This window comes from Saccopteryx bilineata, chromosome 4 (assembly GCF_036850765.1).
Source record: "Saccopteryx bilineata isolate mSacBil1 chromosome 4, mSacBil1_pri_phased_curated, whole genome shotgun sequence".
Taxonomy (NCBI): Eukaryota; Metazoa; Chordata; class Mammalia; order Chiroptera; family Emballonuridae; genus Saccopteryx; species Saccopteryx bilineata.
The window spans coordinates 203613190-203637269 of record NC_089493.1 but is presented as its reverse complement, the minus strand read 5'-3'; the positions used below and the strand labels follow the sequence as shown (position 1 = coordinate 203637269).

Sequence of the window (24080 nt, the reverse complement as noted above, 5' to 3'; positions counted from 1 at the left end):
ATGCAGTCTCCTATGTCTGAGTGGACTGTATCCTCCCTTGTACCTTGTGAACGCCTACCTATCCTTGAATATAATGTCATAACTCCCAGAAAACCTTCTCTTACATCATCTCCTTCCACTGTTGTTTTCAGTGTTGATGGGCTCTGGGGGCACCTGCTCGTATCTTTAGCACAGCATTTTTATCTAGATCCTTTTCTCTTGTCTTCAAAGCATGGGTGCCTATAGAGAACTGGGACAGGCAAACTTGGTACTCTAAGCTTAGCACAGTGCTCAGCATCATGTATTAGATGAATACTATATATTACAGCTATTTATTTAATTATGGTCCCACTGTTAATCAAAATATGCATTGATTTTCACTAAACTATCTTTTCACTGGATTTTAGGCTCTTTGAAGATTGAGTTTATGCTTAATCATCTTTGTATCTCCCTTACACACAGCAAATATTTACTAAATTTTTCCTGGTTATTGACAGCACAATCATTTCTTCTATCATGTTTTCTCTTCTTTTTAAAATTGTCATATATTTTACATGCCGTAGAATCCACTCGTGTCAAGTATATAGTTCAGCAGTTTTCAGTCTGTTATCAAAGTTGAGCAACCATTACCACAGTCCAATTTTTGAACATTTTTGTCACTCCCAAAATAAATTATACCCATTATCAGTCACCCGTCACTTCCCTCCACCCCCACCTCCTTTCCAGCCCTAAGCAACGAGTCATCTATTTTCTGTCTCTATAGATTTGCATATTTTAGACATTTTTATAAATGCAATTATGCAATATACAGTCTTTTTTTTACTGATTTCTTTCACTTAGCATGGCGTTTTCAAAGTTCATTCATGTTTCAGCATAGATCAGTACTTTACTTTTATGGCTGAAAATAAAATGGATGTAAATGAATATTAAAATGAATGTATATATCACTTTTTGCTTGTTCATTCATCAGTTGATGGGTATTTAGGTTTTAATTTTTTGGCTATTATGAAGACTATAGCTTGAATATTTGTGGATAGGTTTTTGTGTAGACAAGTTTTTATTTATCTTCAGCATATGTCAAGAGAGGAATTTCTGGGACTTATGGTGATTCTATGATTCATCTATTGAGGAAATAGCAAATTGTTTCTCAAAGTTGATGCACCATTTATAATCCTATAAGTAATGTATGAAGTTTTCAATTTCTCCATATCCTTATCAACACTTGTTATTATCTGTTTTCTTTATGTTCTTCATGCTGGTATGTGTAGTGTGGTTTTCATTTGCATTTCCCTGATAACTAATGATGTTGAGCATCTTTTCAGGTGTTTATTGACCACTTGTATAAATCTTAGGAAAAAATACTTATTCAGATTCTTTGTCCTTTTTAAAATTGGATTGTCTTTTTATTTCTTGTGAGAATATTTTATATATTTTGAATATAAGTCCCTTGTCAGATACATGTTTCATAAATATTTAAATTCATTCTATGGTTTTTCCTTTCCCCACTTTATGAATGGTGTTATCTTGTTACACAACTTTTTGTTTGTTTGTTTGTTTGTTTTCATTTTTCTGAAGCTGGAAACAGGGAGAGACAGTCAGACAGACTCCCGCATGCGCCCGACCGGGATCCACCCGGCACGCCCACCAGGGGCGATGTTCTGCCCACCAGGGGGCGATGCTCTGCCCATCCTGGGCGTCGCCATGTTGCGACCAGAGCCACTCTAGCGCCTGGGGCAGAGGCCACAGAGCCATCCCCAGCGCCCGGGCCATCCTTGCTCCAATGGAGCCTTGGCTGCGGGAGGGGAAGAGAGAGACAGAGAGGGAAAGCGCGGCGGAGGGGTGGAGAAGCAAATGGGCGCTTCTCCTATGTGCCCTGGCCGGGAATCGAACCCAGGTCCTCCGCAGGCTAGGCCGACGCTCTACCGCTGAGCCAACCAGCCAGGGCTTACACAACTTTTTTTATGAAGTATAAATTATTAGTTACTTGTGATTTTGGTGTCATATCTAAGAAATTATTGCCTAACCCAAGATCATGAAGATTTATTCCTATGTGTTATTCTAGGAGTTTTATACTTTTAGCTATTACATTTAGGTCTATGATCCATTTTGAGCTAAAATTTTTGTGTGTGTGGTGTGAGATAGGGGCTTGTACATATTCATTCTTCTGCATGTGCATGTTTGTTTATCCCAGAATTATTTGTTGAAAAGACTATTCCTTCTGCATTGAAATGTCTTGGCACCCTTGTTCATTATTAGTTGACCATAGTGTGAGAGTTTATTTTTGGACTTTCAATTTTATTCCATTTATTTACATGTCTATCCTTATGCTAGTAACTTGGTGTTTTGATTCTCATATTGTTTTTGTTTGTTTTTAAATATAAGTAAGCTATATAATTGGAAAATTGGGAAGAGTGGTCTTTTTGAACTGGAGAAAATTCATTTTTCAGTAATATGGATGTCAAGGAAAGGGAATAAATACTCACTAAGCACCTATTACATGTTAGGCATTATAGTAGAGACCTTCATAGACATAGTAATAACAATCAGATAAGAGTCATAATAACCCCATGTGATAGGTGGTATTATCCTCACTTAAAGGCAAGAAAACTAAAGTTTGGAGATGTTAAGTGACTTACCTAAAGTTATTTAGTAACTAATGGTAGCAGAAGTCAAATTTGTACAGAGTCCCTTGGAATCCAGAGCCCATGATCATTTCATAACTGATACCTTTTCTTACATACATCTATTGAACACAAATTATATCCGAAGGTATTGGAGGAACTTGAATTCATTTTCAAACATTTTTCTCATGATACTCTATAAAATTAAAGAAGCACTTATATAGTTATCTTTAAGACAGTTGTCTACCAGCAAAATGTAACAGAATATTAAAAGAAATCACCTTCAACTATAAAAACTAGTTTTATGGTTTGTTTTAATGTTGTGATTTATGTTATTCTCATTTATATGACCTCAAAAGTGATTGAACATCATTTTGTATAGTTAGCATAGCACAGTGCCTTTTAATTGGAATTAAAGCTAGATCTAATCTTAATTGTGTAGATTAGCCTTGTCCTTAATTCCTGTTTTTATTAGAAACCTCTGAAGTTTGCTCTGACATGAACACAGGTCATCATTGTCAAATGAGTTCTCTGTGAAATAATAATTTGGAATTGAAAAAGATGTGTGAAGTTAATGGAAAAAAATGGCACTTTTTTGCATAATTTGCTTAAGACAAACTTCTATTAATTTTCTTTTCTTAATTGAGAGCACAAAGAATATCCTCTGGGTCCCAGAGTCTAGGTAGAAGTTAATTTCAGCTTGTTTACCACAGTTTCAACCAGGATAGAAACATGGGGGTCTCTTGTTAACTTTTTACCCTCTCTGCTCTGCAGGACAAGAGTTTATTGCTTTCTCTCAGTGAAGACGCTGCCCCTCGAAGTTTAGATTCTCCAGTGTTTCTTATGTAAGAATTTCCATGATTCAATTCCTCTTAGAAGTTAGTGCCAGGAAAAAGTTTGCCTAACTTGAAGAACAACTATAATTCTCTTACCAGATCATGAGAACTGTGTTATTTAATGTATGTCATTCTTACCTTGGCTCTGGAAAGCCCAGAGCTAAATTTAATGCTCAGCTATGGTAAATCAGGACCCTGGTAAGAGGATCTCTTACCTTCTGTTATTTTAAATAACAAGTCACCCAGGGCCATTTGGAAGTAAGCAGAATTATTAATAATATTCAACATTTTTAATCAGTAGAAAATACTATATCTTTCAATTCTAGAACTATGTGAAAATAGGGTGCCTAAGAATTGGTAGTTTTATAGATACATATATTTGTGCTTCTTGTTTCCAGGAAGAAGATTGGAAGAAAAAGTAAGAGGGAAAAAAGTTTCTTATAGGCAAGGTTTTCAGATTGGGGATTAGATATTTTTAGTCTGGGCCAAAAAAAAAAAAAAAAAAAAAAACACCCAAAAAATGTATTAGTTTCCTCAAATTCTCATCTTAGCATTGCTACTAAATCATGCTTTTTTCCATATGTTATTGTAGGTACAGTTACTAGTGAAAGTAATAGTAAAACCTTACCTCTTAGAGGTTTTGAGAGCAACATTAATTCATTAGAAAAGATAAAGCTCCTGAAAACACATGTCAGGGGTTAGATGCACAGCCTGTTGTTATAAAGGGCTAAAGCACTCTTTCTCTGGGTGGTTTTATGCCTGTCATGAATACCATTAAAACAGCTAATCCTCCAAGCCTCTCTGTATTTTTTACCTCTTCCAAGAAAGTTTTGGAATCCAAGAAAATGTCTGCAGGTCACAATTTGGAGTGAATAAATATTCAATGAATTGAATTTCTTAGTTACATGTTATTGAGCAGCTAAGAATGTTACAGAATTTGCATGCAACTTCTTAGCAGTAAAACATTCTCACTATATGGAGATTTCCACCTCATTTCAGGGGTAAGCTTGTTTGGATGAGGGCCAGACGGATATGTTTATGGTAGTGGTGACATAATAGGAGGAAATGAACGGAGTACCTTCTGAGGTGGAGCTTAGCCAGAGTCACATGAAGTCTAGTTTTAGAACTAGGAGCAGGAAAGCAGACTACTTCTTTGGAAGTTAGTGGCAAATTAAAACTATTGCTTCATTTATAGAAGAAAGGAAGACCAAGAGGTAGAGACCGTGGCTGGAAGATAAAAGTGGCCAATAGATTTCACTTTTTTCCAGGAGAGAGCAAATGCCCAAAGTTCTGAGTGCTTATTTCTTAGTCCCAATGTATCTTGAGTGCCATGTTTCTCCTTGGTTCTATTGTCGTTGTCCTTAATAGGTGTGAAAGGAAAAAGGAAGTCTTTTCTATACATCATTGAGATTTTCTTTATCAGGAGCTCATGGTCCTTGTTATATATGACGTGGTCCCACTGCTCTTCCATTATGTGATTCTTGAAAAAGCCCAGGTGCCTACTGGTACTTGTAATATTTGTTCTCATTTGGAGATATTTAGCTATCCCCATTCATCAGACAGACTAGCACCTTGGCAATGGGTTTTCAGTAAAAACTGACTTTTTTTTTTGTACTTACAGGCTTAAATTTTCACCTTTGACTTAAAAACTGTCAGTTGGAAGCGGAAATTGAAATGACATTATTGTCTATTGAAGACTTTATCCAGGCCATTTCTGTGGCCCAAAAGATGGTTTCTGTCTCACATAGATCAGAACACTGATTTTAATAGGCAGAGTCCTATTTAATCATTAGAGCCCTTCAAGATTTTGTGCACAAAATTGCCATTTTCAACCCATATTTATTAAGGAAAATGGAGCATTACAATTGTAGATGGCTCTTTTGTACAATTAGATCCATGAAATAAAAAAGCAAAATGATAATTTTAAGAGACTGATTTTTCACAGGCCCCCAAGTTGGTAAACTGCAGTTTTGCTAGTTTTTTTGAAGAGATTCTCAGTTTAAATAATTTAACTTTTTTATGTGAGTTTTTTTTTTTTTTTGTATTTTTCTGAAGTTGGAAACGGGGAGCGTCAGACTCCCGCATGCGCCCGACTGGGATCCACCCAGCATGCCCACCAGGGTGTGATGCTCTGCCTATCTTGGGTGTTGCTCTGTTACAACCAGAGCCATTCCAGCACCTGAGGCAGAGGCCACAGAGCCATCCTCAGTGCCCAGGCCAACTTTGCTCCAATGGAGCCTCGGCTGCGGGAGGGGAAGAGAGAGACAGAGAGGAAGGAGAGGGGGAGGGGTGGAGAAGCAGATGGGCGCTTCTCCTGTGTGCCCGGGCCGGGAATCGAACCTGGGACTCCTGCATGCCAGGCCGACGCTCTACCACTGAGCCAGGGCTTTATGTGAGTTTTAAAAGACATTGATTTCCAAGTTTGTGTCTAGCACTGAAATTCTATGAACACAGTAGAAGAAAATATCAATTTCTCAAAATGGGTATGGTGGTAGTAGATTGCAGAGGTAAGTTTTTATGAAAATAAATAGGCAAATTTAATCAATCCTCCATATGCTGATAATCAGGAAATATATCAAATGTTTCTGCTACAAATGCATATTTTATTTAAATTCCAATCAGATTCATACTCAGAATAGGATACAAAGTGTTCACACATGAACAAGGTCTAGCTGGACTTCTGGTCAAGATGGTAGCATAGGTGAATGCTTTACTCACCTCCTCCCACAACCACATCAAAAATATAACTAAACTACAGATCAACCATCATTCAGAACTGCCAGATTTCAGGCATTTCTGGATGGAAATCCTACAACTAGGGAATTAAAGAAAAAGCCACATCAAGACGGGTATGAAGAGTGGAGACCAGAAAAGGATTTGTCTCACACCCACAGATGGCAGATAAAAATTGGGTATTTCCCCCTGAGTAGCGAAGGGTCCCAGTTCTATACCAGGCTCCCCATCCCAGGGTTCCAGTGCCAGAAAGAGAAATACCCACAACTTCTGGCTGTAAAAACCAGTGGGGATTGAGGCTGAGGGAAACGGAGGCTCCTGGAGTCACGGGCAGTTTTTCTTAAGGAGCCCGCACATATATACTGCTCATAAAATTTAGAGGATATTTCAAAAATGAATATGAAGTGATAAAATAGCCCCTAAATTTTGTGAGCAGAATACTTACTGTGACTCACTCCCTCTGAGCTCCAGCACTGCGACAAGAGCTTGAAAGTCACCAGAGACATACAGGGGAGGAACTGAATTGTCCAGCATCAGGACAAGAGCTGGGGAGCAGCTTTCTCCCAGAGAGAAGTGCTAGCAGAAGCCATTGTTCTGAGCCTCCATCAATCTGGATATCACGGTTTACCACACCCTGGTGATTCCCTAAGACCTCACTCCACCAAACTTTTAGGTCCACCCAAGCTGTTTCCAGTGGCTTTTCCATACAAATGGCCTATCTTGGCAAATGCTTTTGATTCTCCTAAAATCTCTCAAACAAGCAGCATCTGACCTCAGCAAGCCTATATCTTTCATTAAGTGGTCCCAAGCCTGGCACTAGCAGCCACAGGCCTTGGTTTCCAACTTGGCCTCTCCTGGGCACCTGTAAACCTAGCATAAGTAGCAGCCATTTGCAGTTCACTTCATAGCTCATGCCAGATGGCCCTAGGCAGAACACGGGCAGCAGCTGACCTTGGCTTACATCTCCTGGGAGTTCTCAGAGCCAGGGCACCCAGTAGACAGCTTTAGACCGTGTTGAAGCACCACCCAACCACCTCTACATGTGACACAATCAAGGAGAAAATTCAGCAGGCACCAGAGCCCTGCTGCAGTAAGACCTGGTCTATGGGGTGGGCTTCTGCATATCTGATCCTCCACAGTGGTCAGTGGTCACAGTCAGTCCTTGTAGTCTATTGGCCTAGGGGTAAATCCCTCCCATTGATATGCCAATAGCAATCAAGGCTCAACGACAACAGGAGGTTGTACACAGCCCACATGGTGAAGAGGATACACCTGGAGTGCCTAGCTTGCATTAAAGGAGAGGCTGTGCTACTGGACTCCACAGAACACCTACGACATAAGGACAGTCTACCAAGCCTGGGAGACATAGCAGTTCTACCTAATACAGGCAGTCCTCCGGTTACAAACATGATAGTTTCTGTAGGTTTGAAAATGTTTAAGTGTTTATATGTACAGGAAGGTATAAATATATAGTATGTGAAGACAAACATCTGTCTATGTTGTGTTTAATAGGTAAATGTACCTGCTTCAAGTTACATACAAATTTAACTTAAGAACAAACCTATAGAACCTAATTTGTTTATAACCCAAGGATGGCTTATACATAGAAGCAAATATAGGAAGGCTGCCAAAATGAGAAGACAAAAGTCCCAAATGAAAGAACAGAACAACGCTTCAGAAAAAGAATTAATCATAATGGAAACAAGCAATCTACTAGTTGCAAAGTTCAAAACACTGGTTATAAGGATGCTTAATGAACTTAAAACTTCAACAGCATAAAAAAGGACCAGTCAGAAATAAAGAATACACTAACTGAAATGAAGATGAATTTACAGGGAACCAAGAGTAGAGTAAATGAAACTAAGACTCAGTCAGTGATTTGGAATATAAGGAAACAAAACTAACTAAATAAATAAAACAAAACACCCAATCAGAATAGCAAAAAGAAAAAAGAATCCCCCCAAATGAGGATAGTTGTAAGGTACCCTTGTGACAACTTCAAGCATACCAACATTTGGATCATGGAGTGCCAGAAGGAGAAAAGAGAGAACAAGAAATTGAAAAAAAGAAAACTTCCCTAACTTGGTGAAAAAAACAGACATACAAATCCAGGAAGCACACAGACAGTCCAAAAAAAGATGAACCCAAATAGGCCCACACCAAGACACAATGTAATTAAAATGCAAAAGGTTAAAGACAATCTGAAAAGCAGTTAGTTACCTACAAGGAAGCTCCCATAAGACTGTCAGCTGATTTCTCAACAGAAACTTTGCATGCCAGAAGAGATTGGTAGAAAATATTCAGAGTGATGAATAGCAGGGGAGGAACTGAATTACCCAGCAAAGCTATCATTTAGAATCAAAGGACAGATAAAGAGCTTCCCAGACAAGAAAAATCTTAAGGAGTTTATCACCACCAAACCAGTATTACACGAATGTTAAAGGAACTTCTTTAAAAGGAAGAAAAAAGTTTAAAAATATGATAAAATGGCAATAAAGACATATCTATCAACAACTGATTCTAAAAAACAAATGACCAAGAACAGAAACACTCATGGACACAGAGAACATTTTGACAGTTGACAGATGGGAGGGGGATTGGGGAGGATTGATGGAAAAGGTGGAGAGATTAAGAAGTACAAATTGGTAGCTACAGAATAGTCATGGGGATGTTAAGTACAGCATAGGGAATATATTCAATAATATTCCAGTAATTATGTATAGTGTCAGATGGGTGCGAGATTTATAGGGATGATTATTTAGTAAATTATGTAATCTCTAATTACTAGGGTATACACCTGAAACTAACATTATATGTCATCTACAATTGAAAAATTAATGATTAAGGAAAAAAGAAAAAGCCCTGGCTGGGTAGCTCAGTTGGTTAGTGTCCACCTAATATGCGAAAGTTGTGGGGTCCATCTCCCATGGGTGCGTAAGCAAGGGTCGACCAATGAATGTATAAATAAGTGAAACAACAAATAAATGTTTCATTCTTTCTCTCTCTGTCTCTCTCCCTTCCTCTCTTTCTAAAATCAATACATAATCTTTTTTAAAAAGAAAGAAAAAAGAAAAACACCTAACCTTGTTGATGTAAGTTACACCAGGTGGGGCATCCTGTTCAGAGAACTGAGTGATTGACACAGTCAAGTAAATAGATCACAGCATTGTATCCAGGCACAGGGTAATCCTACCTGATGACCCAGCTGGTGGCTCATACTTATTTTCTCCCAAGGCCTCCTTGTCACTTGACCAAACATGGCAGGATCCCTTTAATTTCTTCTTCACTTATGCCTCATAGTAAATCTTTCTTGAAAATGTGGCTGAAGCCCATGTTAAGAGTAGCATTCAAGATAACCCAAAGTTCCTGTTATTACGGTTCTTTCCCCAGGCCTGCCTTTCCAGAGAACTCAGCAGGTACTTTCTTCTTGAACTACACCCTTTAGCCTCTTTTCTTCTCCATTTTCCTTCCCTTCCCATCCTTAATTTCTTGCCTTCTATTAAGTATAATTGATCTATTCTTCAGATCCAAATGATCTTATCTTGGGATACTGGCTTTGATTTTAGCCCAAATAGCAATTCATGGTTCTGAGAAAAAGAAAATAATGTTTTTGGTTGTCCATGGTTCACTGATATTGCAGTACAGCAAAGGTTCACATGGCTCCACACGGTGTACTGAAATTCATCCCAACTATAGGCTGAGTGAGCCGCAGGCTGGACAGACTACCAGAGTCTAAGAGCTTCAGCATTCCCCTTTTTTGTGTGTGACAAAGACAGAGAGAGAGAGAGAGACAGAGAGAGGGACAGATAGGAACAGACAGACAGGAAGGGAGAGAGATGAGAAGCATCAATTCTTTGTTGCGGCTCCTTAGTTGTTCATTGATTGCTTTCTTATATGTGCCTTGACTGGGGGGCTACAGCAGAGCAAGTGACCCCTTGCTCAAGCCAGCAACCTTGGGCTCAAGCCAGTGACCATGGGGTTATGTCTAAGATCCCATGCTCAGGCCAGTGACCCCATGCTCAAGCTGGTGAGCCTGTGCTCAAGCTGGCAACCCTGGAATCTCGAACCTGGGTCTTCTGTGTCCCAGTCTAGCCATTGTGCCACCGTCTTAATGTCCAGATTAACTTAAATGCTCTCCTGATACAGGGCTGAGACCTCAGGAGCATAATTATCTCTCCTGTCTCTCTCCTCTTCCTGTGGCTTGATGGAAATACCCCTTATAAAACCTCTCAGAATCTGCTTCATCAGATGTCTGACATAGTCCACTATTTTACTGTGGAGCTTCTTGCTGGGGACAATGGCCATATCCTTGTGTTTTTTTGGTGTGAAAGTCATTGCCTAAGTATCTGTAGTACTTCTCTATGAAGACTTCAGCCGCCTTCTTCATGGTCTTGGTGTGAACATGGGGTTCCCAGTGAAAGAGGCTGAGATTTCAAACACGGAAGAAAACACACATCCTTATATAGAAGAAATGTTGTACTACAAACTTCATTTTCTTTTTTTTTTCTTTTTTATTTTTTATTTTTTGTATTTTTTCTGAAGCTGGAAACGGGGAGAGACAGTCAGACAGACTCCCGCATGCGCCCGACCGGGATCCACCCGGCACGCCCACCAGGGGTGGTGCTCCACCAGGGGGCGATGCTCTGCCCCTCCAGGGCGTCGCTCTGCCGCGACCAGAGCCACTCCAGCGCCTGGGGCAGAGGCCAAGGAGCCATCCCCAGCGCCCGGGCCATCTTTGCTCCAATGGAGCCTTGGCTGCGGGAGGGGAAGAGAGAGACAGAGAGGAAGGGGGGGGGGGTGGAGAAGCAAATGGGCGCCTCTCCTAGGTGCCCTGGCCAGGAATCGAACCCAGGTCCCCCGCATGCCAGGCCGACGCTCTAACGCTGAGCCAACGGGCCAGGGCCACAAACTTCATTTTCAATAAAGATAAGCAGGACTCCACAGTGAGAGAAGATGGACAAGAGCATGTCAGTTCTGGCAGGATTTCCCAAGTGGTTCTCCTGTGAATTCAATAGCACAAGGTATATATGGGTGTATATTCCCTAATTTACACATCCTAGTAGGTGCCTACTATGTTAGATATTGTGAAAAATAAAAAAGCATAAGGCTCAACTCTATCCCTCAAAGAAATTAAAATGTAGACAAGCCATCAGTTCAAGTTACATACGTATGAAATGTGTAATACACCAAATGATACATACCATCTGTGATGCCTGTCCAAGTGTCCACATCTGTGAGGGTGGACATTTTTGTTTTCTCTTTGTTCACCAATGTATCCACAGTGCTTGAACTATCACCGGCATACAGTAAGTGCTCAATAGATGTGCAGAATGAAGTACAGTGTACTTTCTAAGCACAGAAGTATAGTCTGCTCTGTTACCAGCATGTTTCTGTAATGAGAGCATAGGTAACACAGATTAGCTCATTTATGATTGATATGTAGGGAAAGGATATTAGTAAAATGGGGCGGTAGTGTTGGTTTTCCATGCAGTTGTTCTCAGCATCTCATACTTTGCACCCTTGAGTACTGCTGTAAGTAAAACACAGAGCAGCATGCAGGCTGTGGAGAGCGCACGGTGCTGTGCCTCACGTCCATCCACCCTATGTTCTTTCTTTTGGATTGGTTTAACCATGAGCCCTAACTAGGTAGGGCTTACTGGGAAGGAGAGATTCCTGCCTTATTTGTACATTTTGTGCTTATCCTCCTACTCTGTACCCTCAAACAACTCTCCTTCCAATCTCCTTATCAGTTATCTCCATCTCTTTATGAAGGTGAAGTCCTACATTTATATTTACTGTAATATTTCTTAGGAATTTAACATGGCTCATAAACTCTTGCTGGTATGTTTTTTGGGAATGGTTACTGGTTTGGTTTTGTTTTTTCCCCTGTGGTGAGGTCCTGCTCTGTGAAGGGAACTTCTCTGGGCATTCAGGGGACTACAAAATATTTAAGACTTAGGTCCTACCTTCAAATAATTACAGCCTAGTTTAGGAGACTGTTCCTGTAACCCCTGTACATTAGGCCTGCAATAAGTACCTATTTGTATTAGTCTGCCATAACAAAACACACAGATCAGGTGAAAGAGCCAGATCTGGAGGCTAGAAGTCAAAGATCAATGCGTTGGCAGGTTTGGTTTTTTATGAGACCTCTCTCTTAGGCTTGCACGTGGCCACTTCTCACTGTGGCCTCACATGGTTTCTCCTCTGCATATGAGTGCATCCCTGGTGTTTCTCTCTCTTTTAATTTTTTATTGAATTTATTGAGGTGACATTGGTTAATAAAATGATATAGGTTTCAGGTATACAATCCTATACTACATTATATGTGTGTGTTCACCCGCCCCCGGAATTTGCTGTTTTTGTTAGTGCTGTGCTTATAGGGTTACATAGATTTCTAACGGTTTTCCCCATAAGCCTTGTTATTTCTATTGTATGATTTAAAACACGGAAGAAAACACACATCCTTATATAGGAGAAATGTTGTACTACAAACTTCATTTTCAATAAAGATAAGCGGGACTCCACAGTGAGAGAAGATGGATGAGAGCATGCCAGTTCTAGCAAGAGCATCAGAAACTTCCACAAGAGTACAGTATGGTACCTTCTGGGGGAGGGGCGGGTACCTGGCTGGTGAGAGCATGCAGGCTCGCTCCGAGGGTCTGGTGGTGGATGGTTTTGAATAGAAAAGTTATTAAGTAATTCAGAATTTTCTGTGTCAAAGAGCTTCTAGAACAGGAAGTAGTCTGCCTGACGGAGGTCTAGAACCACCTGTAGACCTGTGCAGATGGACGGCATTGCAAGGCGGGAACCCACGAGGAGGCCCCTGAAGCCATGAAGTCTCTAAATACCGAGAACCAGGAAGGTGGCAGTGGTCTTGAAAAGGACGAGGCAACTGGAAAGACCTTTAAAGTGAAGAATCAATGAGATCAGCGGCCTGACCTGTGGTGGCGCAGTGGATAAAGCATGGACCTGGAAATGCTGAGGTTGCCAGTTCGAAACCCTGGGCTTACCTGGTCAAGGCACATATGGGAGTTGATGCTTGGGAGTTGATGCTTCCTGCTCCTCCCCCCTTCTCTCTCTCTCGCTCTCTCTCGGTCTTTCTCTCCTCTCTCTCTCTCTGTCTCTCCCTCTGTCTCCTAAAATAATAATAATAATAAAGAATCAATGAGATCAGCTATTGGCAATAGAGGAGGAGAGAGGCCCCAGATTGACTGCTAGGGTCTGAGTTCCGGCGACTGGATACAGGTATCCCAGATAATAGGCTGAGAAATTGAAGACAGGAGAAAAAAATGACAGTGCCGGTCCCGAGGTTTGAATCACAAGGAATATTGTCATTTTAACTCGTGGCCATTTAACTCTGTGCTCTTTGCTCTGGGGTCGGTGGCGGGCAGTTAGTGAGTCCCCTCACTGGACAAGGATGCTTTTCAGACTGTCGGCAAAAACGACTAAGAAATTCATTCCGAAACTGTAATTTGAGTGCCGGGAAGGATGTTGCAAGACCCCAAGCAATCTACTTACAAATATTCTTTGAAGATTGTTCTCCCTGAGTTTCCAGACCAAATGGCAAGAAAATCTATGCCCAGAGCCTCTCTCTGGGAGAGGAAGGCGAGGACCGGGGTTTAGGCACCCTCTCCGCCCTCCCACTTTGGATTCCCTGGGACCACCGGCCTGGCCCGAGGCGCTGCCCCGGGTGTTCCGGGGCCCCTCTCTCTGCAGGAGTCCGGCCTCTCGCCCCCACACCGACAGCGTAGCTCCCGCCTTCCCGGCCGGGCGAGGCGCACTCTCGGCAGTTCTGAGATGGTTTCTCAAAACTGTTCCCGGACGTTTCCGCAGGACTTGAAGCGCCGCCGCGGGGCGCAGGGACCGGCTCCCAGGCCTCCTTCCCTCCCCCCGGGGATCCCCTTTCGTGCACACCCTCCGCGGCTCCACCGGACACTCCCCTCCGGAGGCCGGGCCCCACCCGCCTGCCCGCCTTCCCCGCCGCGGGCTGGGGGAGCCCCGGGCCGAAGCGCGGGGCAGAGGCGGCCGTGGAGACCGGGCAGCGGCGCGGGGCCGGGTCCTGGGCGCGGAGACTCGGCAGCCTCTCTCTCCCGCTGCCCCCGCCCCTCTCCCTCCTCCCTCCGCGCTCGCCCGGCGGCGGCCCGGGTCTGCGCGCTCGCCGCGCCTGCCCCTCCTCCCGGGCCTGCGGACCCTCTCCCCCCGCCCTCGCCGCCTCCTTTCTCCTCCCCCTCTCTCCTCCTCTCTCCTCCTCTCTCCTCCTCTCTCCTCCTCTCTCCTCCTCTCTCCTCCTCTCTCCTCCTCTCTCTCCTCTTTCCTCTTCCTTCCCGGGGCGGCCAGCGGGGCCGAGAGAGTGGGCTGTTGGAGGCGTAACAGAAAGCTCCGGCTCGGGGAAGGCTTCGCGCTCGGAGGCGCCGCGCCGGGGCTGGGTGAGTCGGGGCCGCGGAGCCCGCGCGCGCTGCGGGAGGGAGCGTCTGCGTCCTGGACTGGTGGGGGTGGCGGGGGTCCCCCGCGCGGGTGCTAGCGGAACCCTCACGTCCCGTCCGCTGGAGACCTGGCTGCTTGCACCGCGGCTGGCCGGTGCGGGAACTCCGCTCCGGCGACCACAGAGCCCGCGGGGAGGGAAGAGGACCGGGCTGGGGAGCCGCAGCGGGACGGGTGTTGGACGCTAGGAATGGAGGGAACGGCTGCTTCTGCTCTCACCGCCGCGGCTGCCGGCAGTAGAAGCGAAAAAAAGTTGTGCTTGGAACAGCGATTTCCCGGGGAAGCCGGCGTGACCATCGGAGATCGGGGCACGGCGGGGCGCGGGCCCTGGGCGCAGCTCGGCGTGCCTGGTACCGCACCGCGGATGGGGGTGGGGGGCTGGTCTGTGGCGTGTGGGTCACCGCGGCCACAGGCGTCAGCTGCTTCTCAGATCTGGGCTGCATTTTTGTGGAAGCGCAGTGATTTGGGGTGCGGGCTGGAGGAGGTGGGCGTCGAGTGGAGAAGACCACATCTGGAACGGGTGGGTTGAACCCATGGGATGGGGCGAAGGGCTGGGGGAGACTCTGCGTGTGTTTCTGGATGTTTTAAGCACACGTTTTTTTGGTCTTTTTCCTTCCATTCAGCGGTCTAGTGTTGTTTGAACTCAGAAAACCTAGAGTTTTTCCTGCAATCTGGTCCAACTTTTATTATTTCAGGATGGTCGTGAGTTTCATGAGCGTCCACGGCCTATTTCAATGGGAATCAATGGAAATCAATGGGAGTAAGGGCGAAGTCTTATCCCCCCCCCCCCCCCAATCCCGGGCATTTCCTGTATTTCCCGTTTTCTCTACTGTGACTGTGTGCGTTCCTGTAGGTTGCTATCAGTGACCCACATATAAAGTAGAACTGTTTGAAATCGTAAAGCGGCCCCTATGGACAAGTGTGTGTTGGGACTAGACGGAGGAGAGGTGTGGGCGGTCGGGGGGGGGGGGGGGGGCTGTTAGAGCATCGTCCTGGGAGTTAAACCTGACTGAGTAACCAAGCTTGAAGAGACACTTATCGTCTGCAAGTTACATTTACTTCACCCGCTGCCTGGGAGCTCTACCCACGCCAGGTTTAATCAGTGATCGGATGTTAATTTTTTTGGTACTGCCCTTTCCTGATCTTTTCTACCGGTTCTTTTTAAAAAATACCTTTTCTTTCCAATTTTAAGAGCTACAGAACACAGGCTGGTGAGGCGACTAAAGGTTTTAAGGATAGGAAAAAGAAATAAAATCCAAGATTATTTCTTTTTGCTGTCATACTGTGATAGCCTTGTTATCCATCTATGTCAGAGATCTGATTCCGATGAAATATTTGAGGGGTTTGAATACCAGGTAAAGCCATATGTTAACAATAATATTTTTCCCAAGTGGTCGCACAAGAGAGCAGGTAGTGTGTGTGGCTGGTTGTGGTTTGCAAAGAGTGCAGCAAATATTATATGCTAGGAAAGAAGACAACGTGTGTTACTGAAGATGATGGGGGTGGGGAAGAGAGAATCCTTCGTCTTCACAGCGATCCAATTAGGAAGAATAATTACACTGCAAATGAACATTCTTGAATATAATTTAAGTCATGATACATGAACCAGTAACTTGTCTATAGGGAAGAACGAGGATCGTTGTGGATGAGAGCAACGTGATGCCTTCTGGAAAAATGTATACTGTACATCTGTGTGATGGGCTCAGAATTGATGGCATCTGACTGCAGAGATGTGTGGACTGATGAATTAAAGAGATTTTACTGAATATACTGTTTGGGTAGGGGAGGAAGGGAAAGTCCATCACAGAACATATACTGCTCACAAAAATTAAGGTATATTTCAAAATGAATATGAAACAATAAAAAAAGAAGCACTTGATTTTTTTTTTACTAAACAAGAACATCAGAAAAGCAAATGACAAGTCAAAGAAAGTGTTTGATTATGCAAATGAGATGCAAAACCAACTTTCATTTCATTGGTGAAAATGCACTGTACAAAAGGCTGAAAGTACTGGAGTATCTGCACCTTCCCTGGTCCCCTAATTTTTGTGAGCAGTGCGGAAAAACAATATATAGAAAAACACATTTCTTTTTAATGAACAGTGTATATATACACAACTTCTCTTTTTTTTTTTATTGCAAAGAATTGGCAAAGGAGGAGACCAGGAATAGGACACCAAAATTGGGGCTGTTGAGTTCCCAGAGGTGTCATATCTCAACCTTGGATAAGTTATTTAATTTCTCTTAGCCTTGGTTTCTTCTATGTTTGTAAAATGGTATTGATAAGAGTTCAATTCAAAAAACCACCTTGACGATTAACTGTGATTATTTTTGTATAGGACTTAGGTGGTGTCTCAGGCTAAGTGCTCAGAAAATGTTAATGATGATTGTTAAGTACTATTTCAAACACCCAGGAGAAAGCCATGCCATTCCAAGAGGTAGAATGCAAGGCTATCTGATTTTAGAGTGAGCAACTGCTCACCTAAGGAAGACCCAGGTACAGCCTGAGTTGAGGCTATACCCATTCCCCTGGCAGTCTGCAAACAGGGTCAGTCCAGAACTTACAGGCTGCACCCTTTTGGCACATTCTGGTCAACCTTTTCTGGGACTCCAGTTCCAGGGAGTGTGTAGTGCAGGCTCTGTGTGAGTCTGAGGGTTGGAGCAAAGGTGTGGTTTACAATTCCTGGCTTCATTGCCCCCCTGCAACAGCAAATTCTCAGGTTCCAGGTCCCACAAAAGTAAATATACAAATTGTATTTGAAGAAAATAATTGTTTTCATGGTGGACATGGTGAGTGCCTCTCTTGGGAATCCTAAAAGCAATGTTTTTACTCAGTGTTTATTCCTCTTAGAAAGATACAAATAGTAAGTAAATAATCTCTAGACTTTATTCCAAAAGACAACTTTAAAGTATCTCTTGAGGTTAATGATACATTGCTCAGTTTTCACTAAGGTTGTACCTAAGAGCAGATTAAGCAAAAGGCATTCTTAGCAAAACTGTTTTGTTAGCTGAGGAACTATGCTGTATATTGCCTTTCTAATTTGAGAGGAATGCCTGTTTGCTCAATCATCCATTCTTTTATCCTGTCCTTTGGCAAATATCTTTGGGGCCTTTCCCATGGGCTTGCCTCTCTTCTGGCCTCTTGGTAACATAGCCAGGACCAAGAGCAAGCCTCTCCTCTCACAGAGCCACCTTCTAGCTGGAGAAGCAAATGCCATGTGCAAAGGACCTATACGAACTCCGGAAGCTCCCTTTGATTCAAAAGATCCTACATTGGGAAAGCAGTGTGCTGGGTGTGCTTCTCTTGCTCAAGCAAGTCTAATCAGAGAGAAGTGATCTGGCTGGAGGTGGTGGTAGAGGCCAGTCCTCTAGGTCCTCCACAGGGATGAGGGACAAAGGGGAGCCTATTTCCTTCTGTGCTTTATAAAGGTATGTATGTGTCCAGCTTGAGCAGTGGCTGACTAGACCAGTGATGGGCAATCTTTTGAGCTCAGTGTGTCAAAATTCTCCAAAAAACCGAGCATAACTCAGGTGGTGTGTCACTTCAAGAAAAAAACCATAATTTCGTGATATTTATAGTTTAAATAACAAAAATGTATAATTGTAATATATAACTGTATTTAATAAACCAAAAACTAATTATTTAACTTACCTGCTTAGTGACTTCTTTGTTCATCCGTCAGTCGGTTTCTTTTGTTGGTCTTGATATTATTTAACTTGTGTGGGGTGCCATGAACTAAGATAAGTGAGGGGGAGGGGGAATTCTTTAACCAACCTGCCTATTAGTGACTTTTTTGTTGCTGAATTTCGTTGACTAAATCTTCAGTGAAGGTTGGTATTTTGTACACTTCAAGCCCAAGCAAGCGCTACTAACTTCATCTGTTAATCTGTTTCTTTTGTTGGTTTTGATATTATTTAATGCTGAGAATAAGGTCTCACAAAAGTACGTAGAGGGAAAAATTCTGAGTAAAGCCTTTGCTATATTTTTTAGGATGCTAAAAGTGTCTGGTAATCGGTTCCAGGCACTCCAAATTTCCTGTTCGTAGTGGCACTCCTCTTGATTCTCCAAGCGGCACCTTTCCAGATTCTCAGCTTTGACCTCAAGTCGACAAACACCTGAGCCCAGATGCTGTCTTGAAATTCTGCAAGTTGCATCTTATGTAAATTAAGATGGCTGCACTATTACTAATGGCGGGAAACGGCACCCATAGCACAGGCCCTCACCTCTCCCAGCTGCCCCCCACTTATCTCAGTAATGATGGTCAGTTAGAAATCCATGACACCCCAGAACAGTAGATTGGATGATGGTTGCTGTGGTTATGTGGTTGCTGGTAATGACGATCACAGGGCCCCCAGAGATGCGTCCCCCATGGCATTCCGCTGCTCCCTGCTCCGCCGGCCGGAAGTGAGGTCAAAGATCCCCTAACGGCCTAACCGGAAGTCCCAGAACTAGATGCTCTGTGCTGGAGTTCTATTGTTTTGGCCCACAGACCTCTGGCACAGAGTGTCTACACTACAGCAAATGTTTTATCCTCGGCTACTGTACCTGGCCGTGCAGGGGCCGAGGATGAAATGTCTTTCTAGGCATGTGGCCCCATACTTCTCTGGTATGCGGTCACATGTCATTGAAAATGGCTACATTGAAAAGGTTCGCCATCACGGGACTAGACCCACCAGCCAATGTGCCATGGAAACAAGCAGCAGATTTTTTTCAGAGGTGAGACTTCTCAGCCTTAGGCAAAGAAGGAATCAAAGGTCAGAACTTATCATAAGCTTATAAACCCCAGATTGTGTCCAGGGAAGAGTCTGGTCTGGCATTTCAAATACTTGACTCTGTCTTGCTGTAGAAGGTGTGACTGACAGAGTCAAGGAAAGAGAGGACACTTGGTTCCTCATGGTCCTTCCAAGGTTTTTTCACTACTTTTAAAGTCATAGTAATACACAGTACACTAACGATGCTTATGTTTGGAGTCTAGAAGGCTTGAAAAGGTATGAGGTAGTTGGGGCACTGGCAGTAGTTGCTTGGATGAGAGGCACAGTTGGACAGGGAGGTACTTTAGGTTATAGGGTCCGGGGGCTGAGCTGAGGAGTCTGAACTTTATCTCAAAAGCTGTGTGGGAGATGGAAAATTTATAGCAGGTAAATGATGTAATCATAATGTGCTTTAGGAAGAACTCGGTGGCCCTGGCTGCTTGGCTCAGTGGATAGAGTGTCAGCTTAACATATAGACATCCCAGGTTTGATTCCCAATCAGGACACACATGAGAAGTGACCATCTGCTTTTCTGCCTCTCCCTCTTCCACTTCTCTTCCTCTTCTTCACCCACAGCCAGTGGTTCAAGCATCGGCCTTGGGTGCTAAGGATAGCTAGGCTGGTCCTGGTTGGTCCGAGCGTGTCAGCCTCAGGTGCTGAGGATAGCTTGGTTGCTGGGTGGATCCTGGTCAGGTGCATGCAGGAGCCTGGCTCACTATCTTCCCTGCTCTCACAGAGAGGGGGGGGGGAGGAGGGAGGGAGGGGGGGAGAGAGGAAGGGAAAGAGGAAGGAAGAAAGGAAGGAAGGGAGGGAGGGAGGGAGGGAGGAAAAGAAAGGGAAAGAAAGAAAGAGGAAAAAGAGAAAGAAAAGAAGGAGGGGAGGGGAGGGGAGGGGATGGAAGGGAAGGGAAGGGAAGGGGAGGGGAGGGGAGGGAAGGGAAGGGAAGGGAAGGGAAGGGAAGGGAAGGGAAGGGAAGGGAAGGGAAGGGAAGGGAAGGGAAGGGAAGGGGGAAACTAACTCAGTGGTCATGAGGTTGGGCTAGTTGACATGGTGGCTAGGCAGTGAACAGAAGGTGATTTGGAAAGCTCTTGCAGAAATTCTGAGGGCATTTGGTGTGAGAGTGAGGGAGTGGGGCAGAGGTCTAGAGAGACCACACTTCCTTGGTCATTTCCTAGGGTGGGCACTTAGGAAGAGGAAGTCAGGGTGACTGGTATGAGTCATGGTGCCATTCACTGAGGTAAGCTGCTGTGCAGAACAGAACCTCAGTTTGGGGAGATGGCAGAGACTAATGAGTTCAGTTGAATTCAAAACCGAACTGTGAGCCTTCTAAAAAGTGAGAGATGCCTAGCAGAGTTGGATACACAGGCAGGAAGAGAGGTCTGGCGCTAGAGATGAAAGATAGAATTATTTTTCTGTGGTTGCATGGTCTGTCAGATTTACTAAAAGTACTCAGGGTGAGAGTAATCTGTGTCCTTGCAACTAAATTTTTCTCTTTCATCCTTTCAACAGGCCTAACAAGCCCCTGACCTTGGCCTTAAATGACCAGACTCTTACTGGTGTTATTTTGTAGACTTGGTTATGTTTGTTTATGTTCTTTTGAACTGAGATAGTTACAAGGAATGTATGTAGAATGGTTCTGAACATATTTAACAGCTAGAATGTAAACTGATAAAATTGATACTCTCCAACCCCCACCCCAACACACACACACATATTTTATGAACAGAATGTTTGTTCCAAAATTCATGTGCTAGATGAACCCCTAACCCCCGGTATGATGGGATTTGGAGATGGGGCCTTTGGGAGGTAATTAGGTTTAGATGAGGTCATGAGGGTCAAGCCCCCTTGATGAGATTAGTGTCCTTACAAGAAGGGAGAGAGACCAGAGCATTCTCTCTGCCACTGTGAGAAGGTAACCAGGAAGAAGGTCTTCACTTAGAACTTAATCTGACACACCCTGCTCTTGGATTTCCAGTCTCCAGAACAGTGAAAAATAAATGTCTGCTGTTTAAGTCATCCATTCTATGTTATTTTGTTATATTAGCCCAAGATGACTAATAAACAGGTATATATTTTATTTAAGAAAATGTAAGATGACTTTCACTTGCTAAGAATGTAAACAAGTTTTGTGTGAATTTACAGAACACTGAGCATAGCTGAAAAGGTGTGTTATCTGTGTCTTTTCTTAGCTTAACCATATCACCAGCAGCTAAGTCAAGAGAAACGCCTAGCTTTGACCTTGACTTGGCAGGTAAGAAAGGAGAACCTCAGTGTGTTTTGACTTTTTCTTTATGCAGATTTTTTCTGATTTTGATTCAATAGCACACTTAAAGTGGCACTTTAGAGACTTAAAAATTTCAGTCCCAAAATTGAATAAGGCTTCTGAGGTGCTTAGTTGGGGTAAACTTTTGAGGTTCTATTTAGGACAATGCAACCAAACTAACTTTTAAAACTCTTCACATGGTTTCTAAAATAATAGGTACTAAATTCTGTAGCCAATTATAGTATTTGAATAAAGAGTATTGAGGGTTTCAGCAAGTTCATAGCAATGTTAACACTGACAGAGGTGACATTATTAGTAAAAACAGTTCTTTTCTATGTCTTCTTCCTTTTTTTTTTCCAAGTGAGAGGAGGGGAGATAGAGAAACAGACTCCCACATGTGTCCCAACCAGGATCCACCCAGCACCTCCCATCTGGGGCCATGCTCACAACAGAGCTGGTATTTTTAGCGCCTGAGGTGGAAGCTCCATAGAGCCACAATACATGGGGCTGATGTGCTCAAACCAATCAAGTCATGGCTTTGGGAGGGGAAAGGTAGAGAGACAGAGGGAGAGAGAGAGAGAGAGAGAGAGAGAGAAGAGGAGGGGGGGTGGAGAAGCAGATGATTGCTTCTCCTGTGTGTCCCAACTGGAAATCGAACCTGGACATCTACCCACTGGGTTGATGCTCTACCACTGAACCAACTGGTCATGGCTGTATCTTCTTTATGAAACAGAAAATAGTTCAACAAGGTGTAACCAGTTTGCCCAGTGTTGAGTGATATTTGCATAAGGGTAATACAATGAGAATCTGCCGCCTAGGATGATATATGAAGCTAGGCTGTTAGAGCAGTTAGTATGTGATCTTCTAAAAAAATTTTTTGTTTTTATAGATTGATTTTAGAGAGACAGAGAGAGGAAGGGAGAGGGAGAGGGAGCATGACAGCATTGATTTGTTGTTCCACTTAGTTGTACATTCATTGGTTGCTTCCCATATGTGCCATAACCAGGAATCAAACCCACAACTTTGGCCTTTTGGAACAGTGCTCTAACCAACTGAACTAACCAGTCAAGGCCGTGGGTGGCCTTTTACAGCAGTCCCTGCTTGTGGAACTATGAACATTCTTTGTGGGTTGAATCTCTCTGATTCTAAAAGTGCTCAGACTCACAGCATCCCCTCGATTGCTGGTGGCAGCTGCACACAGTTTGCGGTTCCCACGTCCTTATCTACCACTGCTCAACAACCCTTCTCCCCAACATTCATTTCTCCTTCTTTAAGTCGAGGGGCTGCTGCCATGGCCATGCAGGTTCCCATGCACATGCAGGTTCTCACTGGATTTGGGCAGATGGCAAAGAAACTGTGGAGCCAAAAAATGGTGGGCCATTCTTTTATTAAAGTCTCATAATGGCAGATGAGCAAACGGGCAGGGAAGACTACTTCCCTCTCACTCAGGGTTCCTAAGCCCCGATTCATTCTCTGGGCTTTTCTGGACTCACAGCCCCCCCTCTCCCCACAAGCTCAGCAGGGTTCCCAAGCTCTTCAGTACTCTCCAGTCAGACAGGCCAGTGGAAGTCTCTGGCAGAGGATCGCCCCTCCCCATGGAGGCAGGCGATCTGCAATTTGCAGCCTGCTGTCCTGAAGGCGAGCACCCGCAGCCGTCCACAGACTGTACGCTATACGCACATGGTGCTGCCCAACACAAGGAAGCAAACCTAAAAACACTTGTTATAATCTTATTTGCTCAATACCCCCTTAGAGACACAGCGAGAAAACAAGAAGGCGAGAAGGTGGTCTTCTGCAAACCAGAAAAAGGGCTCTCACCAGGAACCAAATCTATAGGCACCTTGAGAACTTGTGCTAGGAGGCTTAACTTTTGTTTTCATGTCCACAAGGAACAAGGCTGGTCCACCTTTTTATTTGAAGTTACCATATGGCCCTCAGGGGCTATTGCTGTTAACTTGAATTTCATTCATTTGTGGGATAAATAAAGGAGTAGAAAGTAGACTCCAATGAATGCTTGTTGAATTGCAGGTGTAGAATTTGTGTACCACCAGACCATTATTCCTAGTACTGCTGTGGGTTTGGGGTAAGGCCAGTGGGGATTATCAATCATTGTCAGTCTGTGTAACTAGCAGGAATGCCTCACCTCACCCATGCCTGCCTAAACTGAGGTACCATTAAAGGGAACACTGATAGTCACAAATTAGAAGAATGTAAACTAAAATTTTAACTGGTTATTTTGGACTAGTGGACTTGGAGCCAGGTGACTGTTTTCTTATTTTTCTGTTTTTCATATTTTCAGTAAAGAGCATGTTACTTTTTTTTTTCAGTGAAAGGAAGGGAGGCAGAGAGACTCTCACATGCACCCCAACTGGGATCCACCTGGCAAGCCCAGTAGGGGGCGATGCTCTGCCCATC

General features: G+C 43.7%; 1 protein-coding gene and 1 pseudogene across 2 annotated transcripts in view; one reads left to right on the top strand and one right to left on the bottom strand.

Annotated features, from left to right (window-relative positions):
• Positions 1 to 9821: 9821 nt before the first annotated feature.
• LOC136335629 (small ribosomal subunit protein eS17 pseudogene) lies at positions 9822 to 11400 on the bottom strand (annotated as a pseudogene).
• Positions 11401 to 14168: 2768 nt separating this feature from the next.
• LHFPL2 (LHFPL tetraspan subfamily member 2) overlaps positions 14169 to 24080 on the top strand; it is a 190273-nt gene continuing 180361 nt past the window's right edge. For both annotated transcript variants that reach the window (XM_066273631.1, XM_066273632.1), the window contains exon 1: positions 14169 to 14595. The gene's annotated coding sequence lies outside the window, so the exon portion shown is untranslated. The remainder of the gene's footprint in view (positions 14596 to 24080) is intronic.